Source organism: Haliotis rubra, unplaced genomic scaffold, assembly GCF_003918875.1.
Source record: "Haliotis rubra isolate DU_JTF1 unplaced genomic scaffold, ASM391887v1 Scf1, whole genome shotgun sequence".
NCBI classification, from domain to species: domain Eukaryota; kingdom Metazoa; phylum Mollusca; class Gastropoda; order Lepetellida; family Haliotidae; genus Haliotis; species Haliotis rubra.
Genome location: NW_025764891.1, coordinates 5,893,791 through 5,920,425, shown reverse-complemented (window position 1 = coordinate 5,920,425; position 26,635 = coordinate 5,893,791). Strand labels below are relative to the sequence as shown.

The following is a 26,635-nucleotide window of genomic DNA, read 5'->3' as shown; positions in this document are numbered from 1 at the left end:
CCATCCGGCTCACTTATCATGGTCAAATGTCCGACCAAATAATGTGTCCGTTAGATGACCGATGACTCTGTTTAGCCACTGTCCAGGCTGAATGGAAATAGATGGTCTGAGCGATTCATGGACACAGTTTTGTCATCTCTGATCATGGGTCACCAATGTTCACAGCATGTAGCCATTGTTGAAATGAAGTATTCACACATACACGGATGACAAAGCTTTGAGTTAAATTTTTTGGCAGGGCTGGTGGGTGTAATGTTACCCTTTCTTCAAAATGCAACAAACATATGCAAACAACTTAGACATGAGTGTTAATACGTCAACATGTCGAGCATTAGAGAATGTGCCAGCATGTCTGCCGTTATGTGTCTTTGAAAGTGATCAATGCTCTTGAAACAGTCATAGAACGGATACTGCTTTTATCAGAGATTCTTTGTTGTCATGGAATGTTTTTGGTTGCAATTATTTTCCAGTCGAAAAAGATGTTTTTGAATAATTATAATAAATATAAGTTGTCAATTTTGTGGAATAACTCAATAAAGCAGTGTTTTAGAATCAACAAACTGATACAGTTTGCAAATGAAGGATGACGTCTGCTGACCCTGACATGGTCATAAAAGATGCTGACAAGAACATCATGAGCAATAAGAAATCGACAACTAGAATGTCCAGGAGTCATTGATATATTGTTCAGTGAAATATTACTGTTAGACATTTCAGGGTTAGAGTTGACAGTATGCCTTAAAGATAGATATACAGACACTATTTAGGGCTATGTTTACTAGACTTCTATTTTTTTAGACTTCTTTTGGAATAAGTCTTGTTTTGTAGATTGCAAAAAAATTAAAAATTAAAAAGGACATTTCAGACTTTTTCTTTTCTCCCAAGAGAACATGTTGTAATACAGACACCATGTTTTGGAGACAGTCTCAATTATCTGTCATTTGTAGGAATGATGTATTTATAAACCAGTTTAAAAAAAGTCTCAATAGCTACAAAAATGAGAGTTTGACAGTCTTATCATGCATTTATTTCAGATGGTGCAACATTTCTTTTTACAGACTGGTATTACAATGAGATTGTCCATCCTATCCCTGTCTCACTCCATCTAGCCAGCCTTGCCCATTTACTCGTCAACCCAATTACCTAGCCCTGTCCAAAGACTGCCACCCTTTCCACCTACCCACCATTTCCAGTCACCCACCCTGCCCTGCCCATCAGCTTGTGCCTTCCCAGTTCACCCACCTGGGTGCACATATAAACCCATCCCTACCACATTCACCAATCCACCCTACCTACCTAGCCCTTCCCAAATAATTGTCACCCACCCTATCAACCCTGCTCAAATATGACCATCCACCCTACTCCCCAGCCTGTCCAAATAAACATCACTCCCTCCACCACCCCTGCTCAAATATGACCATCCACCCTACTCCCCAGCCCTGTTCAACCACCCACAACCACCACCCCCAATAACAGCCCTGGCCAACCACCCCACAATCTCAGCCAAATCATCGACCCCTCTACAGCAGTTAGATGACCCATCAGACATCTCCCTGACAATACCACTGTCCTATGATACCCTATTAAGCGTCAACTGAAGCATCCCATCCTAAAACTGTATTGACTTTTAAAGTCCCTTTGTAACTGTGTCTGAGAACTAAAGCATGTGGGGATCAATTAATCTTTCACCTGTGGAGGGTTAATCTCGTATCAGTGCAGCATTGCAACCTACTAACCACCTACATGCCAACACGACTACCAACCTGGAAGGACCGACTTAACATGGACAGGGGTCATTTCATCTTCAGCTGCGTGTCCCCGACATGACTAAGATTAACGACAGCAGCAAGAACTAACAATTACAGCAGGGCAGTGAATGCTTGTCACAACCCTCCCCTGTCAACAATAAGATGAAACATTGACTGTTATTTAGCGTTGACTGATGGCATTCTGTAACGAAGAGTCCGCTTTGAAAGTTTTACAAAAACAATGTTGTACACTGCCAACATTACACTGACAGTTTGAACAGGTAGAGGTGGATGGTTAACGATGTTCCGGACCACAGGTGACACAGGTGTGAAAGTGAGAGATGACCTTAGTCTCCTCCTGGTTCTGCTAGAACAGCTAGGTCCCTTTAAGAGCTCAGATTACAGCAACAGGCAGACGGCAAAGAATAACATTGTGTGACTGTTGTTCTCAAGTATCGGAGTTCAAGCAATTACTCCTGATTAACTGATTTCGCATTCAGAGTACATGAAGGATATAAGGTGTTTGCAATGAAACCCCAAATACCTGTCGTTTGCCATACCTGAATTGTACAAAACGAACAACTCATGCTTTCTGTTCGACAATTCTCTTTGATCTAGTTGTCCAAAGAAACAATTCAAATGCATTCCATTTAACCTCGATGCAAATCTTGAAACATCGACAAAAGATAAAATTCTATGAACATACAGCCCTATACAAAAGATGAAAGCTTGTGAAACAATATCAACTTTCGTAAGTCTGCGTGCGTCTGAGTGTCTCCATCACTTACACTCTAAAATGTCACAATGAGATACTCATCCGTCATTTGTTCAACTAATAAATATTTAGCTTCACAATATGTCCAACACATCACAGCAAAATGATACAAGAAAGATCCCATAACCTATCTGTTCATATATTAATGTTTCACTGACTCATGCTCTGATGAACTGATATCATTCATGGTTAAATAGAACTTCAGTCATTTTCATAGTCCCTGAACCATATCATTTTCCCTTTTGTCCTGCCGTAATGCTGAATGAAACACATCTAGATTTTCTACAGGGTCATAATCTTCAATCGCATTGGGGCTCCTAATCAGTTTCCATGTATTTTTTTGGTTCAATACAAGATACATTTTTTCAGAGACTGAACATCAGTCTATCTTACTGTAATGCTATAGACCTAAATAACACAAGTCTTGGTTTTCCGGAATCTCCTCTATCGCTGAGTTTCTAAGTCTGTCATACAGTGAGTGAGTGAGTATGGTTTTACGCCGCTTTTAGCATTATTCCAGCAATATCACGGTGGGACACCAGCAATATCACGGTGGGACACCAGAAATGGGCTTCACACATTGTACCCATGTGGGGGTTCGAACTCTGGTCTTTGGTGTGACGTGCAGATGCTTTAAAGACTAGGCTATTCACTGCCCTTCTGTCATACAGACCCTGAGGCAAATATACCCAGTGCAGCCAAATTCAAGTCTAGAATGTGTGGCAAGTCTAGATTACCACAGTTTTAGGTTAAATCCATTTAAATGTAGTTGCTTGTTTAAATATATATATTATAAATTCGATCTTATTCCATGCTAAAATTGGAACAAATTAAATACAGCCAAGTATCCCATGTATAAGACATAAGGCAGTTATATTCCCCAAGAAAGTAGAAACCATGATATATCGCTGGAGTCAGAGACCATCTGACAACGAACCATGAGTATCAAACTGACTTGACGGATGGCATGCCCATTCTCCATGACAATACTGAAAAGAACTTACACCAACCCACTACAACAAGAAGTAGTTCCTCCGGCTGGCAATTCAGTGACTTATCTAATCAGCCTCTCTACTAAACTGTTAAATGACTAAAACTGACAACTCAGGTTGTGGAGGTCAGAGAGCATTTTCAACATGAACTATAGCTGCCCTACAGATCAGGTCATGGATTTGACCAACTGCTTCATCCTGAATATAGGAGCCCCAGTGAGTTGGGAGATTCAAGGGAAACCTAGAGAAATCTAGACTTGCTTCATTTAGGACTTAGCATTGCAGGGAGGGCAAGGCAGTAGGCAGTAGGGAAAATAATGTGGTCCAGGGACTGTGAGACAGACTACCCATGGATGAGCACAGGGCACTGTCTCGCAAAATAGACACATGTATTTCACAGGAAAGTGTAGATTCTAAATAAATATACACAAACTGAGAGTTTATTTCCTACTGAAATATATCATGATAGCAATAAGCTATCCCAAAAGAAACTAAAGAGCACTTAGTTTCCATCTGACTATAGCTGATCTGTCATGGTTGGTGGGCACTGCAACACGGACTTTCAGTTGTGGGAATTAAATTGGAGTAGCATATTTCTATCAGAGTATATTCTTCTGGGAAAAATATTGTGGATATATGTATTTGTACTTGGTTAAACAAGATCTGTTTTGTTTCATAAACTACTTTTAATCTGTTGTGGCCATGACAGATCAAACATAGTAATATTGAAAAATGGGCTCTTCAACACCTTTTGAGTATTATATGTAATTATATAATCACTCTGGGTCTACTTTCTTCAACATGTGAATTCTGGATTGGATTAAGTTCTCAGAAATGTATGCCTCTTGTAACTGGCCCAAAAATGGGTCGGGTGTTCAGGCTTGGTGTCTTGGTTAATTGCATGTCATTATTCCCTCTCGCAGTAGACATTGTTACAAATATTGATTCCTGGTTTGTGTGGGCCAAAGTTGATCTTTTACAGTCTTTGTAGCTGGAATATTACTGAGTGAGGTGCTGAGTGAGGTGCTGACGAGGTATTGAACTAAATGTCAAGCCATTATGTTACTGATGTATCTCCCCAACCATGATGTCACTGAAGCCTAGTGATTAAAGTGTTTGCTCGTCATGCTGAAAGCCTGGGTTCGATTCCCCACATGGGTACAATGTATGAAGACCATTTCTGGTGTCTCCTGCCATGATGTTGCTGGAATCTTGCTAAAAGCGGTAAAACTAAACTCACTCACTCACTGAACTTGCATGATGACCACCATTGTAAGAATAGAGCACCTGCCAGAAAGTAGGTCACTGGATTGGATTCTCTGGCAGTGCCATACCAAAAGATATAAAAATACATTGATATTTTAGTGAAATAATCTGTACAAGTCATTTTAACCTTGTCTCCCATTCCTCTGCCTCTTCTTTCTATAATTCGTTGCACAGAATATGAATTTCACTTCCTTTTCTTAACTTAACCAAATTCACAGATTTTGACACAACATGAATGATTTGTACATTTTGTATAGAAATATAACCATTACTACCATGATAACTGTTCAGAGTTGTTCAAACATGTCACATGGTCCAGATCTGACTCCAAGTGCTTCAAAATGGATAACTGTACAAGAATACAAACAACAGAATTATTAATAGACATTTCCTAAATAATATATTGTGATCCATATATAGTATGCCTAGACAACAACTACAACCAACAAGGTTACAAGCTCCAATGGACAAACACACTCATGATCTGACCATTCCAGTTCTGTGGTAACTATTACTTAACATCATATTCAATGACCAGACTTACTTTACATTCTGAGTTAAAAACACTTCTTCTCAACTGGTAACACAGGTTCACATGAGGTGAGGGAATCAGTATATTGGCCAATACTCTCATGTTACCTACTAAAGAACACTTAGTTAGTTACTAAAGAATTAGATTGTTAGATTTTCATTTTCTATTTTGATAATAAAAATGTGTAAAAGTGTTCAGATAATTATCAGCTTTTTGCCATTTTTCAAAGCAAAGTAGGTAAATATTGTTACACTTAGCGCCATTTGTACCCAAGTTTCTTTGGTAGATTTGCTATCTTAAGATACGTAACTATCCAATAGAGTTGATCTGGGCCCCGTTCCTCAAGGCAATCGTAGCCGTAAGATGATCGTAACTCCCATACTTTAACATAGACTTACGACTGTCGTAGCGCTACGATCGCTTTGAGGAACGGGGCCCAGGACAGAATAACCTCCATCTTGAAGGGACCTGGTACAGCCTGGTTGTAACACAGACATACTCTGATTGTGGAATCATGCCAAGCACAATCACTATCATTGTGTATGATATCTATAATCCCATTGATACGATATTCTGTTTTACTCAAATGAATGTGTGTCATCGATCGGAGTAATTCAGATATTTACTCACAACCATACATAATAGCCTGTTACATATATTTGCTCAGTAATCTAGGTTTCTGGCAGTTAAGGTCTGTAAAATACTACGGCTTTCCGAATCTTGAATCGTGAATCCCACATAATGAATCATCTTTTTTGTTAGAAAATCATGGCATTGGTTGATAAAACTCAAGTACACATTTTCTTCTGTAATTTGGCACAGTAATTGCAGCTTACTGCTCAGCAATTTAGAAAGAATTGTAAACAGGAATTTTCGAATCAATGCCTTATCTTAGAAAAGTATTTCCCTGGGAATTTCAGTATGAACAAACTGGCAAAAACGGTGGCAATTACTGAGGCTTTAGAACAGATTGAATAAAACAATACCAAATCATCTCAATTCAATCTCCTTACTGTCTTCAAAAACCTTGCAAAAAGTTCTTAGAGAGATTTACAATCTTTGATATAATGGCCTGTATATATAAACCATCAGTGCAAAATAAAACATAATCATCTTTTTCTTGGCTTCTTTAAACTTGAAATGCTTGCATTCATGCAAAGTCACACAATCCAGAACTCATAGATTTTAAAATAGCACTTCAATTTGTAATAATAAGCTGGGTTTTTTTTTAAAACTTTTTAACTTCATTCAACCATCACTGTCCCTTTCCCAAACAGCACACAAAATCGTTTGTGAGAATTAATTTTTTTCAAACGCAGCCATTCACAACCACCTCAAAATATGTGCTCCAACTTTCAAGAATGATTTTTTTGCATTTTAAATGAAACAAGAATCAATGCAGGCAGCCTCTTCATCTGTCAAATGGATTGTCCTCCAAACTTCGGTGTATATATCAATCAAGTATAATGTTATATTTACACATATTTCACACAAATTCATCATGTCTATTGCATGGGAGGTGCTATTGATTACATAACGGACAATATAACAATTGTGCTGTCAATCAAATGTCCAAATGTATAAAAAGAATATCATCAGGAAACGGTTTTGACATTTTTGCCAGAAATGATGCACAGAAATATAAATAACCTGTCAGGCAAGACCTAGATGAAATTGACATCGGATCGATTTCAAAAGCGTATATTTCTTTCAATATAACCATGAAATTCAACAGTGTATCCTTGCCACTGGATTGCTACCTCTAACAGAAAACATTAAATTGGTGTGCAACTTGGCACTTCCAAAATAAACACATTCATGACACTCAAATTGAATAATCAACATGTCATAAACTGCCCAAACATAAAGCAAAGATACCATTACATAAGATATATCAAATTTCATCTTTTGAAAGTTTCTGCAATGTTATTCTGTTTTTGTAACGATTATTCTTATAAAAAAAATTGGTATAGTCCCATTAGTTTTTCTCCTCTATGATACTAGTAGATGGCCGCAATTTAGAACGGCATGATGGGAAAATTGTTGTAATTCCGGCACATTATTGATTCGCTGTGGCGCATTACTCTTCCCAAGCAACACACTTTTCGTAGATACCAAATGGTGCCCTTTCACCAAATGGCGCCTTCAGCCTTCATGTCAAAATACCAATATGTCTACAGCACCCCTTATGAAATACATGAGTGAAATATTGATCAGCTTTTCAAAATAATGAGTATCTGTATCATCATAACTATTATAATCATTATCATCATAACAGATTACCTGATTACAGTATTCAGCGTTATTGTGTCATTTATTTCCTTGACCTATTATTATGCTTGCCATAGTATTAGGCTTTTATGTAAAAATAATTTTAAACTGTAAAAACGATAAAATATATGTTCCATTTTCATAACCTTATATTATTATCCTTGGTGTAATCTGAAATTCTTTATGTTTATGTCTTCTTTTTCTTCATCATAATCATCATCATCATCATCATCATCATCATCGTTGTCGTTGTCATCATCATCATCATCATAATCTGACCTTGTATTAATATGCTTACTTTCATAAACACACACTAGCTTCTGCAAGATCTCTAGAATATAAATATAAGTTCTAAATTTCCAAGCAATACAACAATATCTATAGATAGCAACGTAGCAAAGAAAGCATCTATCCAAGGCCTATAGATATGTACATAAGTACCAACCGTACCATTATTCCAAGAAACTGAGTTCCAAACTTGGATCAACTGAGCCTTCTAATGGAATTGACATTTCGCAGAGACTGTTTAAATGAGGCAGTGGGGGGTTATGTACGACAATGACAAATGTTAAATTGAGTTATAGTGAGACACAATCTATCTAGCCATGGCACATCTTCTGGCCACTACACTTGTTTTTTTCTCCATCTCAGATCATTCCCATTTTTGCCCTATCTGTTTCATTTTACTGTGAATTAACCCCAGCAGATATATCGTTGATTGTAGGGGGAGAGACGCTGTAGTCTTTCGCATTCAAATACAGGAACTGTTCTTTGAGGAACTTTCGTTTGTCTGTAAAGACATAACTGTGATATCAGTATAAAATTTTATAACTAATGTTTAAGAACATGAATTTTGAAATTTGAATTTTGCACATGTATCATGTTCTATTATATGACATAATAAATACAAAGAAATGAGTTCTCTTAGCAATGATATCGGTCAAATCAATACAAACTTTCAAATCTTTAGAAATACAGCGTGCATGAGATGTATTTTCTAGATAAGTATTAAAGAAATACCCTAAGATAAAACCAAACTTATATTCTAGCCTGAAATTAACGCCATACAACACAGGAGAGGTCAACTGAGATGATATTTAATTTTTCATCAAAACCAGACTTGCTGCCGAAGCAGTGCCAAGCATTATGGCGCCAATTTCTGCACCAGTAATCCCACGTAACCTGTAAACAGGAATTGTGTTTCTTCATAAAGGTCTTTATTACCTACGAACAGTTCTACACCTTCCTATAAACAGGATGAAATCGGGTCCATGAATAAAATCATAATTATCGTTTCATGCATATTTGTGATAGGAGAATACAACTCTGGTCTTTGAAGTAATTATCTCTATAGCAATGGCAGACTGATAAGAACTGCTTATCATTCCTCAGTCCTGGCTAATATGCAACTGGGATCCTGGATAAGGCCATTATTTGGCCATAAAATGAGAATTTGTTGAATATCTATGTCATAATCTTATAGATAACACTCGGGATGTGTGAGGAAGTTTTATAATGGTCCAGCATCATTCTCCATAAAACAGTTTCATGATAAGTGAAACATAAATGTTTTTATTTCATAGTTCAGATGAGTATTGCCATGCAATCAACAAAGATGTCAACAAGATATGATGGAAGTATCGATCATTTCAGCAGATGATGCAATTCACGACAGTTTTGAGCTGACTTATGATAACACGATTCATCAGACTAGAGAAATTGACACCTCTGGAACCTGCATGGAACATTACCTTAATACACTGAAAATTAGAAAAAATTATATTTAAAATACCATGTAAAAAATGCTTTATTTACAATGAGTGTTTACGGGACGAAACTCAACTCCACAGTAGTCTAGTTGCTCATTTGACATATTCTCCTGCGCTGACCTTCATGAAAAGGTCATGCACAGATAGACATACGAATCTGGTTCTGATTCCCAATGAACATGTCACTACCTGCCATAGTTTTAATTTAACTAAATCTACCCCCTCCATCAGTCGCAAACAACAAACGCCACCAAACCCATCCTATTTGATGTTAAAAAGCTACACTGTATCTTCATAACACACATTTACTTATTCATCCCTCAAGAGGTTCAATATTATCATGATCAAGAAAATTGCTATATTTTTTGTTGTTATCAATGCTAAATACCTTTTTCAATGGTACATGAAGTTTTTATTCCACTTGGTATTTTTTGCAGTAAATTGTTATCATCAAGAAATATCTTCATATCATAATTAAACTGTGGTGCAAATCTACTGATATTTGAGATTTTGTTCAGAGGATCTTCTTCGGAAATCTTGAACGTATCAATTATTTAGTCAATTAAATTGATTTTTTATCTTTCTGTTTAATTTTATTTTGAATATCACGCCGAGATTGAAAAAAATATAATATAATATTGATAATCTCCATCTCACTATCTTCAAATCAAATGTCAGATGTTTCCAATTGCAAGATTTGTTTTTCAATAATAATTATCTTCAAGGTAAAAGTAATTTTCATAGAATTAGCCATAATATAACTTAATAGCTTTTTTTACTCATGATAAAAACTAGGACTGCATAAAATGAATCTTATATCAATTAACAGAATATCAATTATAATCTTTCAGTCTTGATGTTATTTTTGCATACCCATTATATAGTACAGGAAAATCCATGCATACATGTATATCCAAATTTGTGAACCAATTCGTCACAAACTTCCACAAACTACTCCACCTGTGTCTAAATCCATTCCTCGAAAAACAACAAATGGAATCAGAACTCCAATGACATACCTGAAACACTGTCAATCGCTAGAATAATCCACTCAGCAACTTTCTGACACAACCCGTTTAACACAGACTAGTCCACAGAATATAGTCTCCCTCACGCCTTCCTGAGCGAGATACTCTAGCCATACATAGTACGTTCACCCAACTGTTACAAACGCTGTTTCCATTCATGCCTTTCTCCGCCTCTAAATGCTCACCGGCCAATCCCAGCAGGGAGCTGAGTCATGTGACTTTGACTGACAGCTGGCTCAACATGTGCTCGGTATCTTCAAGTGCTGATGATGTTGATAGGAGGAAGGGAAGGTGGTCACACACAAGTGTGTTAACAAATATCAAAGTGGGACTGTTACTTGATTGCCTCCAATGATAAGTTTACACCCGCCTATCTCCCAGCTTGTGTAAAGTTGTGGGAGAGATCAAAGCTGAACAATGTAATTGACGCCTGTAATTGACGACACTGGACCGGATTACCAGCAGGTCTATATGCTTCTGACTAATTAGTGTGGCGAATGGTTCCTCTGATATCCATCACACCTCATTTCCTCGTCCTCCATGCTAGATAACCATATGTATTGAATTGTAACTGGATAACATGTACAGCATCAATTAAAAAGGTTGAAAATATTGAGTCAAGCAAAAACGATGGTGTCATTTAAAATGAAATTTAACAAATTTCATTGCAATTAAATTAGGATTTAAAGTTAATGTGACATGGCAAGAGTGTGGTTTGAGACAAGATCAAAGTGTGTTTATTCATCCAAAATTTAATTTTTACAAATGATGCCATTGGATTTCTAGGGTTGGTATTCATTAAAAATCATAAGCTCTTCAAATTGTATTACAGTTTGTATTTTTACTTCAATGAATATTATCATTAATTCATCTTAGATTGAAAATACTTACCCTACTTCTCAATAAACATGTTTCAGATGAAATTTTCGTTGACATGAATTTCTCATAAATCTGTTCACTTTGATATGTTCTTCAGACCAAAATCACAATTTTCACATACCACCAGCTTCAGTTTTCAGTTTTAGCTCTAAATAACTCAACAACTCAATCCAGAAATCTACACTTGTGCAGTTTGATTGAGCGATCAAAGCCCAACGTTGTAATTGACGCCTGTAATTGACTACTGTACAGATAGTGTGGCATGGATTAGACCACGGGCTATTTGCTACTGACCAATTAGCGAAGTAAACAGCGGCCTGTGATAGTGTGGAACCTTCATTTCCCGTTTGTCTCAGATCTTCAATGAGCATCTGAGGTGAATCAGCTGATCTACACAGCACCAGCACTAACTTCATATATAAAGAGGATCTGTTCTTTGAGTATGGGTTCAAAGAAAGGAACTCAAAGTAAGCAATCATTAAAGATGGTGGCATAGTGAGGCCATTTGGCAAATGAATGAACACAAAAGTGATTAATTTTTACAGGATTGTGAGCTCTGTCACATCCAATTTATTCATAAAAGTGAATGTATTTTATCACAAAGGTGCATAACAGTTCAGGGGGATATTGCACTGAATACTACCTACTGGTCTTCATCAAGTTTTACTTCGGATAAACTGTTTCAGTCAGGAAGTTGGTTGTTAGGGAAACGTTATGAGGTGTTGGCTACAATGTACAACCTAATCTCTCTAATCTGACAATCAAACACCGAAACCAAAATATCTCAACATAACATACATTATGTTTTGGATTACGCTGTCTTAGAAAAGTAAAACTAGTACTTATTTTGGCTGAGTCTCGCTCCAGGATTTAAACCATATTCTGAGAATGAGGGACACTGACAGCACAAAGGCATAATGTATTCTTAAAATTTCTTAACATCCTCAGCAACTCTAGAATACTTCTGGAACTTTAAATTTCATTAGTTGAAAAAAATGTAGACACTCTCTGGGCCAAGTATTACAAATTAAATTACAATTTAGCCAAGAAATTCTTCAGATTCAAAGAATGTGGAAATACCAGCATGATGCCAGGTAGAATTGGTTCCCCGTAACCAAGGCCTGTTGGTTGGTTGGTGTTTAACACCATATTCATCATCTGTTTATGATCCTGCTGGTCGACTGCATGTCATTGTACCATGATGATTTGGACCATTGCTCACAATATTAATATTTGGATCCAATGGTCCAGTTCAATTATTTGCCATCCACCATCATCACCTGGAACATCAGTGACTGCAGCAACAACAGACATGATTATAATATACTGAGAGAAACAAATAGAGGAACACATGAAAATTCAAGTGTTCCTTTACTATTTTCCAGTTTTCATCACCAGCTTTGAATTCCCCCGTGGGAGGAAATCTGACAATAAATAAAGGAACACTGTCATGAAATGGTGTTCCTTTAATTGTTTCATTCAGTATACCTTTGTATGTTTTGAATTTTAGAAAGTATGTGTCAGTCTACCTTACACTAAACACGATTTATAGAATAAAACTGAAAATTTGATTTGGATGTTGAGGTGATTAAAGCTTGCTTGACATTATAAGAATCTTTACCAAAACGTCACATTATTATATAATAAAGAAGTTGTCATCCATAAAATATTCTCCCTTTCTTATGATTACGTGCTATTGACATATATGTATACTTAAACATTAGTGTTGAATTTCACACACTATCCCTTTCAATCATTGCATAGTATACTTCAAAGGAGTTTTCTATGTTCAAATATTGCACACAGTCACAAAAAAAACAAATATAAAAATTACACCATTGTAAAGGTCTCAGAACTTTGAAATATGTTTTCAATGCAAACAGTCATAATAAATACAGTTCCTTAGATTTCCCAGGGGAAGTTTCAATGATCCAAGCACTTTAAACAGAAAAGACAAGAACCAAAAGTTTTTCTTCCCTGCAACCTTCTCATTCACTTTTTTAGCTGGGTTTCTATAACAGACGACATGAGGATTGAAATCTAGACCACTTGAATACATTCCATTTCGCCAAATCAATCAAATCTAAAAAACAAGAAGAAATTTTTGCAATATTCCAAATACTTGCACAAAATCATGAAACCTATTTGACGCAACATAACAGTGTAAATACACTCATAGGAAAAAATATGTGGATCTTCACAATTAAAAGTACGACTACTGCCAACTTTGGAGAAAATCTATGCCTACCTGACATTCAAGGCCCAAATACAGGGTAAATAATAGTGGGCATCTCTGTTTCCACATCAGTTCAAGATGACACGTACACGTTAAATTGACACAGTTTGTCCGCACAGATAAACGTAAACATTTTTTTCTCTCATTCAGCAGACAACAAGCAAAAAACATTGATTATATAGGCAGTCTTGGGGAAGATAGTTTGTCCAGTGGAGGTGACGAAGTGTATTGACAGATTGGCTCAGCTAATATCCCTGGTGTATGTAGGAAGTTATGATTTAGGGTGGTGTAGCCTTTGTTTGCCTCTGATGGACTTCGTGGTCATGCCACATTCCTCAGTTGGCTTACACTGTCATTCCAGAATGAAGCATCCGAGAGAGCGGGTGGGTGAGTGAGTGAGTGGGTGGGTGGGTGGGTGGGTGGGTGAGTGAGTGAGTGAGTGGGTGAGTGAGTGAGTGAGTGAGTGAGTGGAGTGAGTGAGTGAGTGAGTGAGTGAGTGAGTGAGTGAGTGAGTGAGTGAGTGAGTGAGTGAGTGAGTGAGTGAGTGAGTGAGTGGAGTGAGTTTTCAAACTTTGTTAACAACATCAGTTATATCACTGCATGTCAGACTAATGTTGAATGAAAATTAAAAGTGAAAGCCAAATTTATGGTATGATGATTATAATAAAATCATTCAAGCATTTAATAATAATCATAAGAAATAACTACTAAAAGTGGAGTCTATAGTATAATTTCAACTATTTCAAAAGCATGTGATATGAATCAATATCAAATGGTTGTGACAGAAAAGAAATTGTGAAAAGGTAAGCATATCCCATCCCTGGATGTACCCATCACAAACACATGCAAAGGCAAGGCAACTGTTCACTTGAAAAACGGGAAACACCTGGTCAATGGACATTATTCACAGATGCGATGTGTCCACTGAAATGTCCTCCATCCATGTACTATAAAGCAATACTGAGGCCTGGAACGTTCTAACCATCATCATAACCATCATCAAATGAGATTTTAGCAGGAGTCGTATACACTTGGAAACCTTTGAAGATAGTACATGCTCAATTGTAACTCAAAAGTTGTGCAATGCAGACAACCAGCATTGGAACTGCTGGAGTACTGTCTGCATAGAGGCACAGTTGTTGGGAAGTTGATGCCTCCATCCTTCTTGTCATGCAGTCTTGTGGATAGTTCTTTGTTATTTGAACCTGTAATCATGGCTGAAACAGATGGGGTATTTTCTGTGGCGTCTCTTATTTCAAACTCAGGTGGGTAGCCAGGTAGTTCATTAAGAATCTTTATATTTCAGAAAATTGGATTTGTATATATATTCAAAATAAAGAGGACCACACAAAACAAAATGGAAGTATTGCTTGGGTAACTTTATAGTTGTAGTTCCCACTACAGGACTTCTGCTCTTCCAGCAGCACCCACCATGAGTCAAGGTGAAGGTCACTATACTGTTGGCCCCATAACATTCTCCTGTTACCCAGGACTTACCAAACTGAAGAGAAACAGTAGCATGACATGTCCACAACAAAGTACAAACCCTCTTTGGTCGAACTAGGGACCACATTGTGTAGAATCGCAAGCCTGACACCAAGAAGTATGAACATAGGTTTGAAGCTTACTACAATAGGGGGTTGATGCGCTACATCCCGATATCAAATTTTCAAGATTAGACTCGTTGTGACAAAAACATTATTTACCAAAGCCTGTTCGTCTCCTCGCTTCACCATCTACGATGATTTTTATGCAGTTTCAGGATGCTATGACTCCCGTTTTGTATGCTCGGCGACCTTTCTCGAGCGCTTTTGTAGCTGATATGCGAGTTTCGTTTCCATTTTAAACAATTAGTTTTCCATTACAGATGGGTTTGTTTTGGTTTTAGAGGATATTGTTGCAGTTTTGGAAGTTTATTTTCCTATTTTGGTGATATTTGTTCTGTTTTGGAGTATATGAGTTCAGTTTTGAGGATTTGTTCACGGTTTGTATGGTAGGCCTGTTATCTCAATCCAGAAATAAGAGGAGTGTTTGTCGAGTGTGTTTGCTTGTAAGCAATTATCCATGCCATCAGGATATGATGTCATGCAGTCCACCACTGACCATCCAATCCACCAGGGGCTCCTTTCACGAAGCAACCTTTACTAAGGTTAACCTTAACTCCCATTCTTTAACATTGCACTAAGGTTACGTTAGTGACTTACGATCACCTTAGTGCTTTGTGAAAGGAGGCCCCGGTCATCTCTGGGTCGGTGTAGCTGAGTGGTTAAAGTGTTTGCTGGTCTTGCTTGTCATGTCAAAGAACCGGGTTCGGTTCCCCACATGGGTACAATGTGTGAAGCCCATTTCTGCTGTCCCTCACCATAATATTGCTGTAATGTTGCTAAAAGTGACGTAAAACATACTGACTGGGTCGGGGGAAATAAAAGGGAAGGATTTGATTCACAAGACTGCCGGCTGTGATATGAAAAACTGAGAAAACCTCCTTTCCAATTTAACAGACTTTTGTCCAAATTACCCAAACTTCACATACATATGTGTACCCCCTGCCAGAATCAGGTAGCATATAAATAACACAACCATAAATCAGATTAAAGTCAATGCCAGATATATATTTCCTAATAAACTGTAATGACAAGCATCATAACCGCTGTGTTGCGATTGGAAGTATCGCTATGATAACAACACCCAAGGTCAACTAATTGCTCCCAGTCTTGAGTGCATGCCTTGATTCCCATGCCAGATTACATTGCAAGAAATAAAATCCCAAGACGTTCAGATGCAGAATTAATTCTCAGAAGAAATCAACTTCCCAAACAGAAATAAATTCTAGAATTGTGACAGCAAGACTTGTAAGTTATACCTAATACAGGCACAAGGCAGTCCAATTCAATATTGATTTTTTTATCACTTGAAACTGAATGACATTTTTTATTGACTTTTTTTTATACTCTACATTTTAAATAATCTTCCACTGCCAGAAGCAAAACTCTAATGCGTGTTTTCTTTTTCCTGCATGTTGCACTGACAAAAAACGTCCTTTTGGCTTTTTCTTAAAAATAGAAACCTGACATATTCTATCGAAGTTCAATACATCTCATCTGTCTTATGTCTCAAAGTGGGTTTGAAATTTTGAAAGGAAAAGCACTTGAGAATACACTTACTTTGAAGTGACTACAAAACAGTCATGTTCTGTGTTGGAATTCAAACCTGAGACTATCTGATCCAATGTCAAACACCTTGTCCACATGACTAGGTTGACACTTTGGACACTGGTTAGTGGTTAAAGCATTTGCTCATCATGCCGAAGACCTGGGTTCAATTCCCCACATGGGTACAAGGAGTGAAGCACGTTTCTGGTGTCCCCTGTCGTAATATTGCTGGAATATTGCTAAAAGCGGCGTAAAAATAAACTCACTCACTCACTGGTACCTTTTTTGTGTTAGTTTGTTGTTAAAGCTGTACTTGGCAATATTTCAGTTATATGACAGCAGTCTATTAACCCAGATCTTCATGGGTTCTCATTTTATTGTTTCCATGCTGTTAAAGATGAAGAAAATCCCTAATATCACCCATTCTTTGTTTACCAGTCCTATACAGCCCTACACTTGATTCATATCTGTCAACAGTTAATATACAGAGATATGTAATGAAAAAGTAAAATATGTCCCAACTCCTATTTCAGAAAATTCACATGAAAATAAAAAGAATGACATATGAATGTATTTTGGGCCTTAAATGTTGTAAATTTGATACATGAACAGAACTGGCATAAAAAATTGTACCATTCTCTACATGTTCCTAAAAAACAAAATTGAATAGAACTGGAAGAAAATACAGCATCTTTCTACACCTGCAGTAACTCAAGTGCAATAAGACACTGCATCTACTTGCACTAAAACATTACTTTATACGAGATTTCATTCCACAGGGAGTGCATGGTAAGAACAAAAGCTGCCTATATTGTCGGTGCAATACATTTTACATCTTCCCGTAGTCAAGCATAGGATTAAATCAGGGCATATATTGCACCAGATCCCCTCTGTACAAGACCTTCTCCAAAAGGTATGGAGATCTGTTTTGAGGGGAATATATTAGGAACAATTAATGGCAGATGTGTCTGTGGGATGCCATCATCTGTGGCTGATTCACCAGGGATGAAGTTGATGATGGGTGGGAGGGGGAATATCACTTCTCCTGGGTACACAAACTGGTAGTCAGAGGCACGAACCTTTTCAATCTGCCCAGACTGACCATTACAACATAATGGCAGAGACAAGGAGTGTACAGGGTAATGATCATCACCACCACCACCACCACCACGTAGCAGTACCGTAGAAGGTGTAAAAGTGGACAATCGTTTTAAGACAGTATGATAATTTGTTTGGTGTTGTAAAACACAACATATTTATAGGAATTGTTTAGGGGAGATGGTACCTATCATTATTACAACATTGTTTGTGATTGTGTTAGTGTTTGATTCTGGACCAGACAAACCACAGATTGACAGTACAAGCATCAAACAATGATATATCCTTAGACAGTTCAAACATTGGGTCACTGTTCATAATTCTTTGCCACTGTTTGTCTATGTTTGTCAATGTTGGACACTGTTTGTCAATATTTGCCACAGTTTGTCAATGTTTGCCACTGATTGTCTGTTTGCCACTGCTTTCATAGTGTTGTCATTTTTGGGACTGTTTGCCACAATGCCATTGTTTGTCTATGTTTGCCACTGTTTGTCTACGTTTGCCACTACTTTCTTAGTGTTGTCATGTTTTGGGCTGTTTGCCACAATGCCATTGTTTGGCACTGTTTGTCTTGTTTGTCTATGTTTGGCACTGTTTGTCTATGTTTGCCACTGCACTGTTTGTCTATGTTTGGCACTGTTTGTAACAGTTTGTCATGTTTGCCACTGTTTGTCTATGTTTGCCACTACTTTCTTAGTGTTGTCATGTTTTGGACTGTTTGCCACAATGCCATTGTTTGGCACTGTTTGTAACAGTTTGCCATTGTTTGTCTATGTTTGCCACTGTTTGTCTATGTTTGCCACTGCTTTCTTAGTGTTGTCATGTTTTGGACTGTTTGCCACAATGCCATTGTTTGGCACTGTTTGTAACAGTTTGCCACTGTTTATCTATGTTTGCCATTGTTTGTCTATGTTTGCCACTGCTTTCTTAGTGTTGTCATGTTTTGGACTGTTTGCCATAATGCCATTGTTTGGCACTGTTTGTAACAGTTTGCCAGCATTTGTCAATGTTTCTTTATGTTTTGTTAGATTTGTACTTATATGGACTCTTTGCCACAATACCACTGTTTGTAACAGTAAGCCACTGTTTGTCAATGTTTGTTTATGTTTGGTATTATTTGTGTTGTCATTTTTGTGACTATTTGCCAAAAGTGCCACCATTTTGCACTGTCTGACACTATTTGCTACTCTTTATCACTATCTGTCACTGTCTGTTACTGTATGCAGCTGTTTGTCAATGACACCAGTGACTTTGACACATGACTGAAATAAAGTTCCCCACACCTCACTTCCTGCATTTCCCATTTTAGCCATGGAAGGACCTCCCCAGAATTCCCACATATAGTTTGGACAAAAATGACAACAGGTTTGAAGCACATAGAGTGAAGCGCTAAAGTGTAAGATGCATGAAGGGTATCTAGAGGACCACTGCCATTGTGACCCTCAGATTCACATTTTACTAGCAGCTGGTATTCCACTTCAATACACTCAAGAAGGTTGTGTCTGTCTTCAACTTACCCTTTTAGAAAACACCTGGGGTGATCAATGACTTTCAGTGACCTATTCTTATAAATTTCACAACAATTTCAAATCTGTGTCGGCAAATATTCAAGGATGATTCATCTTCTTGCTTTGATGTTTGACATTTACTATATCCAGGAATACAAGGCTATATCAGAGGTATTGTCTTCATCTTTGGAGAGTTTACCCAAATGGATTTGGTGGCGATGGGGTAGCCTTGTGATGAAAGTGTTCGCTTATCATGCCGAAGATCCTGGGCCCCGTTCCACAAGCCGACAGCGCTATGACAGTCGTAAGTCTATGTTAAAGTATGGAACTTACTACCATCTTAGCTCTACGATTGCTTTGTAGAACGGGCCACTGGTTCGATTCATGGGTACAATGTGTGAAGCCCATTTCTGGTGTCAACCAAAGTGCTATTGCTGGAATATTGCTAAAAGCGGCATAAAACCATACTCACTCACTTACACTGACAGTATAGAATTGATCACACTATCAACTAGTGGTTTGCCTGGCACAGCCTTGATCATTTACAGGTTGTCATAATATATATGGAGTACTGCTGGCTCCAGCATAAAATAACATTCACTCACACAGCTAAAGAGCCACTTTCTATCCCTTGTAAGGCCAGGCCAATTTTATTTCTTGTTTTACAGATCCGCCTGTTGTATTTTTTGCAAGGATAAGAAAAAAATAAAAATGAATTTTCCATGCTCAAAAATAAATCCTAATGTTTGTATTGACCCAAAATGTAAACTTACAAGAAAATGTTTTTAAATTGTTTTTTTTTACCCATATATACTTCATAAATTGCCAAAAGTAAAATACTTTTAGTATTTAGAAGGAATATTACTTTGACTGGTGATTTTTTTTTCCCTCCTGCCATTAGGTTTTCCGACGACAAAAATCCGTAAAACAAGAAATAAAATTGGTCTGGCCTAATGAGCAGTATAAAGACAAGGGTATCATCTTATCGGGTGTTGGGTAATCTCATTCGTAACGGCCCTTCTTCAGTGGTATCTGTGAACTGTGTTTACAGAATATACACACTACTTTTCACACTTTAGGCTAAGCCTGTTTACACAGAGAGAATTTGCATATGAAATTACTCGGAGGACTGGCACTGAGTGCTAAAAATTGTATTGGCAGATGTTGAAGCACTTTGAATTTTTAAAATGATAACATAAGAATCTCACCTTGCGTCAAGCTTGATGATGTCAGTTTTGACAGAACATCAAATATTTAGCTGCCACTTGGACCTATGCACTGCACAACTGTCAACATTTGTTGGTTTTTACCAATATTTCTTTGTGAGGGATTGGACATCACAAGAGCTTATTTGAGATATTATTGATACTCTCCCTCGTCTATGGTAGAAGGCACTTTGAATAGAATATCAGATGCACAACAGCATTACTGAGATCATTTTTCCGGAGACTTGAAGCCTGACTAGCATGGCATGGATGAAGGATGCAATGTCTGTCTCCTAGACCCTTGAGGATTGACTAAAAAGTGAACCGAACTCAAGTCTAGAATGGTTTGGCAAGTCCCGGTGAGACTGATTGAATTAAGAATTGTTCTGTGCTCCATCTGGGTTATATTTTTTGTTTTGTAGATATATATTCTTAAATGAGATGAGATAATAGAAAATTGCATTTCTTTTGACATCTAAGCTGCCAGAAGACCTATTCAGTTTCTTAATGCTATCTGAATAAGATGAAATGTTTTTTAGGTTATATACGGTATAATTAAACAGATGTGTCCAGTCTTGACCACTTGATGTCCGGAGATTCATGCTTGTCTGTGCTGTGTTTCCTGACCAGTACGTGTGCCACAGAATAGACAGCTGAAGATGCCTCAGATCAAACACAGCTATTGTCTCCAGTATTAGGGCTAGCTAGCTCCCCTGGGATTACAGAGGCTGTGTGTGTGCCAGGGTGTGGTCATGTCTGGGGTGGGGAGTAGGGGGTTGGGGAAGTCAGGTGGGGAGGGGAAAAGCAGGTGGGGGTTAGGGTGGGGCAGATGGACATAAGATGCTTCACATAGTCATCAGGGTTAGAAATTAAGCATGAAAGCAAAGATGTCCTTCTCGAACCCTATGTTGAATGTTAAAGTTCAAGGGACACCTAGATTAAGATGCCATTGAAACAAACCTTAAGCAAGCTCAGGACCCTCCTTAAATTTGATCACGTGAAATGATCATGAAATGCTTTTTCAATTTGACCAGTATGACTTTGAGTGGGCATACATTTGAAATATTTGAGCAAACTGTCATGGCAGTTGCTGGAGAGAGTGGAGGTGGCTGTGGTGGGCAGTGTTCGAGTTGGTCATGCTGGAATGGTGGTTGAGATGTAGGGTTGAGTAGACTTGGGATGGTGTCATCTGGTGGGTGGAGGTGGTGATGATAAGAATGATGTTATCAGGAGTGAGTGAGTTAGGTTTTATGATGTTTTTAGCAATATTCCTGCAATATCACGTCAGGGGACATTAGAAATGGGCTTCACACATTCTATGCATGTAAAGAATCCAACCAAGGCCTTCAACGTGATGAGTGATTACTTTAACTACTTGGCCACCCCACTACCCTATGAATGAATATTGTTCTAAACCACAATAAACGATCATGGCCTATATCATCAGACTGAAAGTCACCATGTCTTATTTCCCTGTGGAGATTCTGGATTAGAATACAGATTGAGGTGGCTTAATGAAATAATTTGGGATTCCGTGTCCCAACATAATATCAATCACTGGTTCGTCAGGTCCAGACATTAATACAGGCAGCACTCCCTTGGCTGGAATACCTTGTGGTCTTAAACAACAAATAAACCTTTGGTAGGAGGGGTACTAGGACCATGTCTGGGAAGTGAGTGAGTGAGTTTAGTTTTACGCTGCTTTTAGCAATATTCCAGCTGTATCACGGTGGGGGATGCCAGAAATGGGCTTCATGTCTGGGAAGTACTGGGGACCATGCCTGCCCTGGAATACCCATGGGGTACAAGACATCCAGTGAGGATGGTGGGGGGTCAAGCGGAGAGTGAGATAAAGGCAAGAATCAAGCTGGACATCGCAGTGATTGTCCCTAGGCTCGCTGCTTACAGATTCTTCATCAAAACAATAACAACAGCCCAGGAGGGTTCTTCCAAATTCAGAAACAGCAGTCAAGGTCATTCTGACATTGAGCAGAAGAGAGGACTGTCCATTAAGAAAATCAATTCAGTTTATTGTGTTCAAGTCCAAAGGTCCACATATAAGTTACATTATACCAAAATGAACACAAGTGGTTATGCATGTACAGTATATATGATGTTAAATACTTTTTCATGCTAAAAAAGCCTCTTTCACAGAATTTTGACGATTATTTTATTAAGAGTTTTATTATATCGTGAGAATTTTTTTGGTCAAATTTTCAGTGTTCTCTATGTGTGAGAGTATATAGAGATGTCCTCAAGTCTCATTTTGACTTAATTAAAAATGTATTTAGTATTTCTTCATAGACCCATGCAGCAGACCAAAGGTAAAAAGTGACTTCCTAATATTTGATATTCAAGGAGATGAAAGCTTAATGCCCCCAATTCAACATGCAGGAATATAAGTTCCACGAAACATGAGCAAAATTCATGGAGGTCACACGAAGATATGCTACATGAGACCTGAGGCTGTTATTCTCTTACAGAGTGGTACCATTTGCAGAATAATATTTCATATTCAGTAATTGGCCATCCTTGTTGAGAAACCTGCATTAGGGATTGCGATAAAGACGTGTAGAGAACAAAGAAGGGCTGAACGTTATTGTCCAGTCCTGAACTCTCCACTACCTCTAATGACACTCTGGCACCAGAACACCGATTCCTGCATTCTTGAATAAAAGAATCCTTCCACTGTAGCAAGAATCGACTGCATGGAGATTTACCATTCTTGGACAAAAATGGTAATCTATACTTTCACATTTTTGTTCTATTTTGGTAACAAAACAAGCAATTTATGGATTTTCCATATCCAAACTTTGGTAAGGCTTGATTTATAAACAGGTCTGTTACATCCAAAGGATAAGAGATATGGTTCTGTTTGCATTCAGTTATTCCAGATATATGGGGAACTGATTGGATATGACGGAATCGGTCTCTTTTCTCTCATCCATAGGAATGAAAGCTAAAAATGTTTATGAAATGTCAAGGTCTGCTGTGATGATGTTGGGATCAGCTACACAGCATCAGGATTGTTGTGATGCTCTGATATGAATGGGACAAGTTGGTTGATGAAATGTAGATTTGGGCTGGTTGATATGGTGTGGTGGTCTGTCTCACTGTCCCTAAACAACATTAGGATCCCTTCTGTCCAGCCCTCTCTGCAATGCTAAAGCCCTAAATGAAGCAAGTCTAGATTTCCGTCTGTCTCACAGTCCCTGAACCACATTATTTTCCCTACTGCCAAGCCCTATCTGCAATCCCTAAATGAAGCAAGTCTTTTCAATTTGAAAGGAACTGTTTGTTTCTATCCAGATTATATATATTCAGGTGAGGTGAGCTGTAATTGGGTTTAACGTCGTGCTTGAGAATATTTCGCTCATATGATGACGTGAATGCGTGTCCATGTGTATGTGTGGCTGCTTGTACTAGCCCAGACTGAAGCTGGTTTTATAGTGCTAGCCCACTGAGATACCATGCCACAGTGAAGCATGAATACCCCACTCAGACACATTATACTGACTCCAAGCCAACCAGTCCTTACTGTACCCATTAATACCGAGCTCCAGGCAGGGACCAACAAGTACCATATTTTAACGTCTTTTGGTATGACGCGGTCGGGGATCGAACCCGCGACCTTCCGCTCTCCGGCGGACGCTCTAACCATTACACCACAAAGGCGGTCTATATATATTCAGAGACTAAGCATTAGTCTAATAGTGTGGTTGTGATATTATTGTAACAGGTTGGGCATGCTGTTTCATATGGTGTTTACTTGTCATAACACTCAGACAGGTTTAAGTTTTATTGGTCAGATATGAAATAAAACAGATATGAAACATCAATGTTAGATATCAAATTTGGTGGCCTTATTCTTAAGCACGAGTCGTGTCAATGTTAGATTCATCAATGTTAGATATAATTTGGTGGTCGTATTTATTCCTGAGTCGGGTTAGGACATCAATGTTAGATATAATTTGGTGGTCTTGTCCTGATTCATCAATGTTAGATATAATTTGGTGGTCGATTCCTGGGACATCAATGTTAGATATAGGACATCAATGTTAGATATAATATAATGGGTGGTCTTATTCTGAGTGGTTAGATATAATTTGGTCATCAATGTTAGATATAATTTGGTGGTGGATTCCTAGTTCTGAGTCATGGTTAGGACATCAATGTTAGATATAATTTGGTGGTCGTATTCCTGAGTCGTGGTAGGACATCAATGTTAGATATAATTTGGTGGTCGTATTCCTGAGTCAAGGTTGGGACATCAGTGTTAAATATCATATAGAGGTCTAATTCCAGGGTCAGGATTGAAACAGTTTTGTCAGATTCCATATAGAGGCCTAATGGGACAAGTGTTCATATACCTTGCTTATAGTTGACACCAATTTCTACCACAACAATCTGGACGTCATATATTCCAGGCCCAAACTTAGGACCACCAAAGAAACTCTCCCCACTCTCCTATCACACTGCAATACATCATTATCATCAACAATATCCATAAGTAAATTACCTCCCAAAATCACATTCAGACTTCAGGGCTATCAATTATCAATAAAATAATTTTGTACTCTCAGTTTTGATTAGGCTCATCTGACAAAGTTTGTCTGGTGAAACATGTCAATCAAACTTGCATTACAAAGACTCCATTCTGATACAATATAAAATGTTTCATCACTCCAAGAATATATACACTTGGGATAGATTAGCCTGGGGCTGATTTTCATTTCTATCAAAATAATATGTAATTAATGTCTGATGTTACTTTAAACAATCAAATACACTGCATTAAAATAAGTCCATTTAAAACACTGTTTCTTGGGTTTTTTAAATAATTAATGAGGACAACATTGATGAGAAATATAATAAACTTCCAAAATAGAAATCATAGATGTTTTTAAATACTTTGAGCATTTAGAGACAAAAGGAACCACTTCTACTCAGGGTGAAAGTATTTGAAACACATAAGTGATGAAAAAATACATCTCTATTTTTAATATAGGATTGTACAGTTATTTCTTTTGTTGTTGTTTATTTTATTTTTTGTGAAACGGAGCCTGCATCCATCACAGAGCTGGTTGTACAGAGCTCAACCTTTTCTATTGTGAGCATTTATTGAACGTATGCCCAACACTCTCAGAAACTGTTACAGCACTAAATGGACAAGTCTCAGGTCACCTGTCCACAACAGTCCATCAAATGGACAAATATATCCCCTATACAAAAGCCTGATTACCCAAGACCATTTGGATTCCCTCTATTAGTCCCCTAACTCAAGCATGAGACCCTGAAAGAGAAGGCGCGCAAGTGCTTCCAATTGAAACCTGGCCATTATTTGCCCGACCATAAAGGCTCCCTAGGGGAAAGCACACAACATATGGTGCTGGTGTAAGGCTTGGGGTGAGGGAAAGGGGGAGGCAGGGGGCTAATTAGGCCACCAGGGGGCAGAATAACCCCCTTAGGGATACTGGATAAACTGGGAGATGGTAACAATTCTCTAGATAAACCTGGCTCCTTATCATTTCATATGGTGTCAGCAGTGCTTATGTGGCCTTTAAATCGTAAGCGCTTGTGGGATTTGGTCGAGAAGTTAATGCCAGGAAGGTTTATACGTTTGACATATATCAGTGAACATTGTATATTGTTATGATAATTTTAACAAACAAGGGCTGTTTTTTACATATGCATGTTGATTTCACATTGGCACCACTTTGGGCTTTCCTTCACATCCTCCTTCTGGGGCAGTGGGGTAGCCTAGTTGTTAAAGCGTTTGCTCGTCACGCTGAAGACCCAAGTTTGATTCCCCACATGGGTACAATGTGTGAAGCCCATTTCTGGTATCCCCTGTCGTGATATTGCTGGAATATTGCTAAAAGCGGCGTAAACCTAAACTCACTCACATCATCCTTGTCAGGCTGTGGTAAAATTGAAACACTTTTCAAACTCATTCATTTGCTGTTGTTGATTCAATTTAAAAACAAACTGTTTTAACAAAAATATTATCCCTTACAAACATTGTTATTAGGGGAAAATAAATATAGAAATAATTGAAAATGGTTCATGACATTTTTCAGCCATTGTGTTTCTGTGTCATATTAACCATTGAATTTTGTTTTGCATTGAAAAAGAATTTTTCTTATGCTATTATAGTTTTCGCTTTGAGTTTGAAA

General features: G+C 37.9%; 1 protein-coding gene across 5 annotated transcripts in view; it reads right to left on the bottom strand.

The window, feature by feature from the left end:
* Positions 1 to 26,635, bottom strand: part of LOC124275650 (protocadherin-1-like) — a 305,204-nt gene that overhangs the window by 82,176 nt on the left and 196,393 nt on the right. For 4 of the 5 annotated variants that reach the window (XR_006898366.1, XM_046711298.1, XM_046711639.1 and 1 more), the window contains exon 1: positions 10,373 to 10,485. The exons of the other annotated variant lie outside the window; for it this stretch is intronic. The gene's annotated coding sequence lies outside the window, so the exon portion shown is untranslated. Of the gene's footprint in view, positions 1 to 10,372; positions 10,486 to 26,635 lie in introns of those variants that run through there. 5 annotated transcript variants of the gene reach the window in all.